This window comes from Poecilia formosa, unplaced genomic scaffold (assembly GCF_000485575.1).
Source record: "Poecilia formosa unplaced genomic scaffold, Poecilia_formosa-5.1.2 Scaffold33, whole genome shotgun sequence".
Taxonomy (NCBI): Eukaryota; Metazoa; Chordata; class Actinopteri; order Cyprinodontiformes; family Poeciliidae; genus Poecilia; species Poecilia formosa.
The window spans coordinates 13,792-20,476 of record NW_006799972.1 but is presented as its reverse complement, the minus strand read 5'-3'; the positions used below and the strand labels follow the sequence as shown (position 1 = coordinate 20,476).

General features: G+C 37.6%; 2 long non-coding RNA genes across 2 annotated transcripts; both read left to right on the top strand.

The window, feature by feature from the left end:
- Window positions 1–456: 456 nt before the first annotated feature.
- LOC103136479 (uncharacterized) lies at window positions 457–2,683 on the top strand. The gene is made up of 2 exons (XR_001661801.1): window positions 457–775; window positions 2,211–2,683. It is a non-coding gene; the product is annotated as an uncharacterized LOC103136479 (long non-coding RNA).
- LOC107835955 (uncharacterized) lies at window positions 954–1,940 on the top strand. Its single transcript, XR_001661800.1, has 2 exons — window positions 954–1,389; window positions 1,789–1,940. It is a non-coding gene; the product is annotated as an uncharacterized LOC107835955 (long non-coding RNA).
- Window positions 2,684–6,685: the final 4,002 nt, after the last annotated feature.

Here is a 6,685-nt window from a genome sequence, read left to right as displayed (position 1 = left end):
TAGGAACACAAGAGAGTTTTTATACCACACCTGTGAAACCATAAGACTGGTTGCTGTAATGCCAGTAAAGGATTTTCCATTGATTATTGAGAAGGGTGTGAATATTTATTTTTCTTCATGCTATTTTTTGGAATGAAAGTAAATTTAAAAGTTCAATAGTTTTATGTTCAAAACTGTCTTTAGACTCCATCTTCTTGGTTGAATGTAAAATAATGTCATATCTAAATCTGCCAGACTTATTTTTGGTCTCAAAATAAGAACTGGCTAGAATCACAACACATTTCTAGCACTGCTCAGAAAACTGGACAAGATAAATAGACAACATTAATAAAACATTAACATTATAAATACGTAAATTGCAGTTTGACAAAGTAATGAAAAAAGTACTAGAGTATTTGTACTAAATAATGAGTAAATAAAACAGTAGATTTATAACTAACACGGTACTTTCCAAGAACAAATAAATTGTGGAATAAATCTGGAATGTTTTGTCTGCGCACACCTGCTGTTACGGAAAGTGACCGAGGTACAAGGAACAGTGAACTTCCATATTTCAGTCCTTTAAAACAGTTTGATGCAAAATGAGTTAAAACAATTATTCATTTAAATAGTTAAGAGTTAGATTTTCTCATGGCCTTTTTTTTTGACAGAGGAAATGCCACAATGAGGTTTGCTAGCTTGGTGGAAGACATGCCTCGATTTACAACATCTTAAAAATGTTGGTGGATGAAAGATGACATAGAAGCAAAATGTACCAGAAGTATGTGCAATTTAGGTGAGTGTTTTTTTGTTGTTGTTTTTTTGCGCATGATTAGCTAAGGGAAGTGTGAAAATGCAGAATAAAAGTGGTTAGTGCCCCCTGCTGGTGGGAAAAAGCTTACGGCTATCTATTACCTGAAATATGTTGCGCTTGCACGGAGATGTTTAGTTTAGTGCGGTTGCCTTACATTGTTTTTCATATTTTTGTCTACACTTTGCAATTATTTGCTCACATCATAAAGGTTTAGGCTGTCTAAAAATATAAAAAGATATATCAGAAGTAATTTCCAAAAATATTCACATGTTGTGTAGAATTTCTGCACCCAGTCTAGTGTTTAGTTCCGTGTGTAGTTTAAGATGGAGCAGCTTAGCCCAAACTGTTTCATTTTCCAAATTTAAACTGCCACATGTACCATTTAGCTTTGACCCTAAGATTATGTGATTAAGATAATCAAATGAAAACCATAGCAGTTCTATCGCTTCTTGGTGTCAGATAAAAGGTCTGTGTGGCTGTTGGTCCTTCGCTTACGGCCATACCACCCTGAACACGCCCGATCTCGTCTGATCTCGGAAGCTAAGCAGGGTCGGGCCTGGTCAGTACTTGGATGGGAGACCGCCTGGGAATACCAGGTGCTGTAAGCTTTTGCTGGCTCTTTCATTAATTTATCTGTTGTGAAAGACGACACTGAAGCAAAATGTGCCAGGAGGATGAGTAAATGTGCAAGTTTTTGTTTCGTGCTGCTGAGCTAAAAAGTATGAAAATGCAGAATGCAAATCGTTAGTGCCCCCTGGTGGTAACAAAAGCTTACAGCACCTGGTATTCCCAACTTTGAATGTTTGAAGACGGTTTTGAGTGAATTGTCGTCTAGTCAGCAGTTGTTTTCACAGAGGAAATTCCTGTATGAGGTTTGTAAACTTAGTGGAAGAGACGCCAAGACTGACAGCAGCGTAATGTTAGCTGGAGTGATGAAAAAATGCTGGTGACAATGAAAACAACCTGGAAACAAAATGTGCGGCTCTCGCTTCCAGATAAAGAGTCTGTGTGGCTGTTGGTCCTTCGCTTACGGCCATACCACCCTGAACACGCCCGATCTCGTCTGATCTCGGAAGCTAAGCAGGGTCGGGCCTGGTCAGTACTTGGATGGGAGACCGCCTGGGAATACCAGGTGCTGTAAGCTTTTGCTGGCTCTTTCATTAATTTATCTGTTGTGAAAGACGACACTGAAGCAAAATGTGCCAGGAGGATGAGGAAATGTACAAGCTTTTGTTTCGTGCTTCTGAACTAAAAAGTGTGAAATGCAGAATGCAAATCGTTAGTGCCCCCTAGTGGTGGCAAAACCTTGCAGCACCTTCCTTGTTTACTTTTTTCACATTGATTTAGATGTGAACTGTTTTGTATTTGATATTTTTTCCTTTTCTTTGACATGTGAATTTTATTATTTATTTCTCAGTTCCTGGTGACTCAGAGCCATCTGCACCTTCCCAGCCTGGATTGAGTAAAGACTTGGCCTCGGTTCTGCTACAACTGGCAGTCAACACTGGCCCTCACCTGGGGCCAGACGACTATAGTTTTGCTGTAAACACTCTCCGTCATCTGCGAGGAGAAAAGTCCTGAGCCAAACTAGGCGCCTGTTAATGTCAATTAAATATTTGGAAGTGAGGCCAACACAGACTGCACGGTTTTCTTCACTTCCACTGCTGCAGCAGCTAAAACCACAGACAGATCATGGTTAAAAAACAATGCACAAAATCGATGTTATTGTTACACGCACCAGGACTGGTGTCAGTGTTACAGATGCTGATTTTCCTGTAAACAGGATAGAACAAGTAGGAGTGATGAGGCAGAACCAAATCTGAGCTTCACAAATCCTCCTGGAATCTCTTCTGATTTATTAAACATTTCCACCATATGTGATCTTTCTTCAAAATAATCATTGTGTCCATGTTATTTTTGTTGCCATTCTAGACAATATACCTATGTCACACACTTAAGTCTCAGAATAACCCCTACTTGTTACCCCATATGCTACTGCATAAACAATTTATAATGTATTTGTACTTGTTTCCTGTACACCAACATGCTCACAGAAAGACAGAAAATTGCCCTCTGTTCCTCCAGCGCCTGTTAGTTGCTATGACAACGGTAAGTAAAACACAAGTAAAAACGTGATACCTCATACTAACCTATAAACATGATAGAACAAGTCGAAACTAATGTGAGCTTCACAAATCCTGCTGGAATCTGTTCTGAAGCCAGTTGTCAGTTACGCAGACTCTGGAGAGACTACAAGCGCACACTTCCTCCTACTGGCAGCTTTCTGCTACTGCAATAACATTCATAGCAATAGACGCCAACTTTCGATATTTAAAATATACACAAGGCAAGGTAATTTTATTTATATAGCACATTTCCAGCAACAATGCAATTCCAAGTTCTTTACACTAATTAAAAGGAAATACAAACAAAATAACAAACTATAGGAAAGAAAAAAGAAGAAAGAGAGAATTATTTTCTGGGTTAAATGTAATATAAACTAAGCAGTGGTGTTCCTGTTAAGCATTTCTAGATTCTAAGTTCATAGTTTTTCTAATTCTAATTCTGATTCTATTTCTGGGCTGTATAATATTGATCTAAATAATGCGTACTCCACAATTTCTGATATTACTAATAAACTAAAATAATCATTTTCTGGGTTAAATAGGGAGTACTCCACTGTTTCTAATAAACTAAAACAAAAAAGAGGAAAATGGCAACATTCAGACAAAACAATGGGCAAAACAGAGACATAAGTGAAGGCGGTGACGTCAAAGGGCCATGAAACCATGAGGCTGAGGCTCTTGGCAAGTCCGATAGAGGTGGAATGTCCTTGAGAGCGTTCAACTCCATGGATACAGGAGGATTTGAGGAGGGAAGAGCGTTATGTTTACATATCTTAAAGGAGATTGAAAATATGCAGCCCTTCCAAGGCCACAAGGGGAAAAACCAATTTAGATACAGAATCTCTTAGGTCAGGAAGATTATAAATTTCAATCTTACCTAAAGTCTCTCCGATACACCTCAGTTCCCAATCATCCAAATTAGTTTGGTCGTTCCACTGAACCAGAACTAACAACTTCTCCAAGATCGATTCCATCCCATTAGTGAGTTTTAGAGTCCTCGTCTCTGTCCACACCAATAGTCTGAGTGTTCGCTAGTTCGGCCAAGTCCGTCACAAATTTGTCGATAATCTAGGAATCCACAAGCTCCAAACAGCAGAAATCCTGTTATCATGAATAAATCCAGGGTGAATCCCACTGGGTGTGTCCCCGCAGGACAAGATGGCTCTCCTGTGCCCAGACTTCTCGTTGAAAATTTGATCAATTGCATTGAGAGATCGGTTGACCAGATCCATAATTTGTAGATTTGGATGATGTCCAAAGAAAGGCTCCAAAAATATAGAAAAAGACAGGACAAAATCAGAGCAAGCAGGGCAGGTATGGGCAGGGAGGGAGCAGAGGACAAAACCACCTGCCTTCATCGAGAGCAAGAGAGAAAAGTCATAAAGCATATTTTGAAAAGTCAAACATAACATATTTTTTATATCATAAAACATGAAAAATACATAAAAACATATTAATTCAATAGAAAATAGATCAAGCAAGCTCTTAGGAAGCTAGGAGATGAGAAGAGAGGAGATGAGAAGAAGACCGACGTAGATGGGAAGGAGGCGCATGATGAGGTGATGGACTGAGCAGGTGGAAAGAAAAGCGTCTTTCAGTTTACACCAAGGTTCATTACTGTGCATTTTATGCTTTATGTTTTAATGTTAATGACTGATGATTACAGCTCACAGATTTTAAAATTAACATTATTCATTGTTGGTGCTTTAATCTTACAGAAGAATAAATCTAATGTCCAGTTAAACCAGTTTCCTGCACTTTGCTGCAGTTACAGAGTAAAACAGAGGTGTGAGCCATGTGCCATTTCAAGACATTTGTGAGCTTTAAGCACAAATACTCTGTTTGATCCGTAAAACAACAAAAAAGATCTGACTTTACAGGAAAAACAACATAGCTTTGAATATTTATTAGCAAAGCTTCATGATTAGATCTTGTCATGTTGTCTCGTTTATTTATTTAGTTTGAACCTTGGATAATTCAAATGCTATAGAAACAGCAAGTTCTTCATAAAAACATTACTACATGTTAAGCAACATGAATATCTTGTTTTGTTTAAAAAGAGATCAAACAGAAAGTGATAACAGTTTTTACATATTTCAACATAAAATGCTTATACCATACCATACCAACTTTATTTATAAAGCACTTTAAAACAACCTCAGCTAACACAAAGTGCTATGCATTAAAACCCAACATAATAAAAAAAACAAAACAACTTTTATAGTTTAAAAACAAACAAACATACAATTTAAAACTAGATCCCGCTGGAGCTCAAAGCCAAGTAAAATAGAACGGTTTTAAGACGAGCTTTAAAAGTGGACGGTGAAGGGGCCTCTCTGGCCTGCAAAGGCAAGTCGTTCCATAACTTAGGACCCATGACAGAGAAAGCCCTGTCCCCTCTGAGCTTCCTTCTGGATCTCTGTACCTCCAAGAGCAGCTGATCTGCTGACCTGAGAGACCGATAAGGTATGTATGGGTGAAGAAGCTCAGAGAGGTAAGCCGGGGCAAGATTATGCAGTGATTTAAAAACAAACATAAGAATTTAATGAATCACAAATCAAATAAATGTTTTGCATAATCAGAAACCCATCTGCACAAGCAACATGATGGGTAAAAATCCTCAGCACAGTCTTGAAAAGATGCTTATAAATGTTGTTACATTTGGGCTCAATGTTCAAGAGACCAAAGAGAAGCTTAGGGAGGACGCGGCCTCTGGACCCTGAGTCCATTAGAAAACTTGTTATAATGGCGAATTTCAAGGTGTGAGATTTGTTCCACCATATTTCTGGAAAAATATTGGCCATCTTCATCCATTTACAAGAAATAACTGGCAGATATTATTTTGAAAAATCAAATCAGAAGCGCATTAAAAATTCACCTGTTTTTGTTTTTGGGACTAAAAGGAAGTGAATAGTTGCAATAAGAATCATTTTTGCATTTTGGTCCAAAACATACAATACTCATTTCAACAGTTTGTGTTTTGCTTCTTAAATTTGCATGAAAAGATTTACAAAATGGTAAACAAGAGCTTATTTGTTTACTGTAACAAACATGTATGTTACAGTCTAAACTGATGTTTTTGTTAGATATTAGACACTGAGACATTTGAACAAAGGTGGTTTTTACCTTATTTCCTCCAATGTGGAAAACCATTTCCATATAGAGGAAATATTTATTACAATGTTCTGTATGTATCCATCATCATCCTCAGTGGGGGGGGGGGGTTATCTTTGCAGATTTAATAGTTTGAACCTTGAATTATCCAAAAGTCATAGAAACAGCAAGTTATTTAAATGGAAACCTTATTTCATGTTAAATAACATGAATATCTTGTTGCTGTTTTGCTTAATAAAACAGATCAAACATAAAATGTATTTCTGATATGGGCTGGACCGTCGCTGCGATGCGGGAACGTCAAGATGAAGCTTGTAAATTTAATGAAAGACAAACCAAAAGGCCTAGACAGACTGCAGCTTAATGTTAGCTGTAGTGATGAGAAACCTGTTGCTGACAGTCAAAGAAGACACAATAAAACATTAAAGTCTGTTTTATTCTTCACCAAATCTCATTGTTTCAGACACTGAGGGGTTTTGGTCTGGTAAACAGACCTGGGTGGTCCACAGAAGGGAAAATGGGTGAACTACAGCTGTCTAATTATTGACGTTCAAAATACATTTTTATCAGATGGATCAAAATATACAGTGGAAATTTTGGTATTTTAAGACCAGAAAATTTAAATAATTGGTAAATCTCTTCATACATGTAT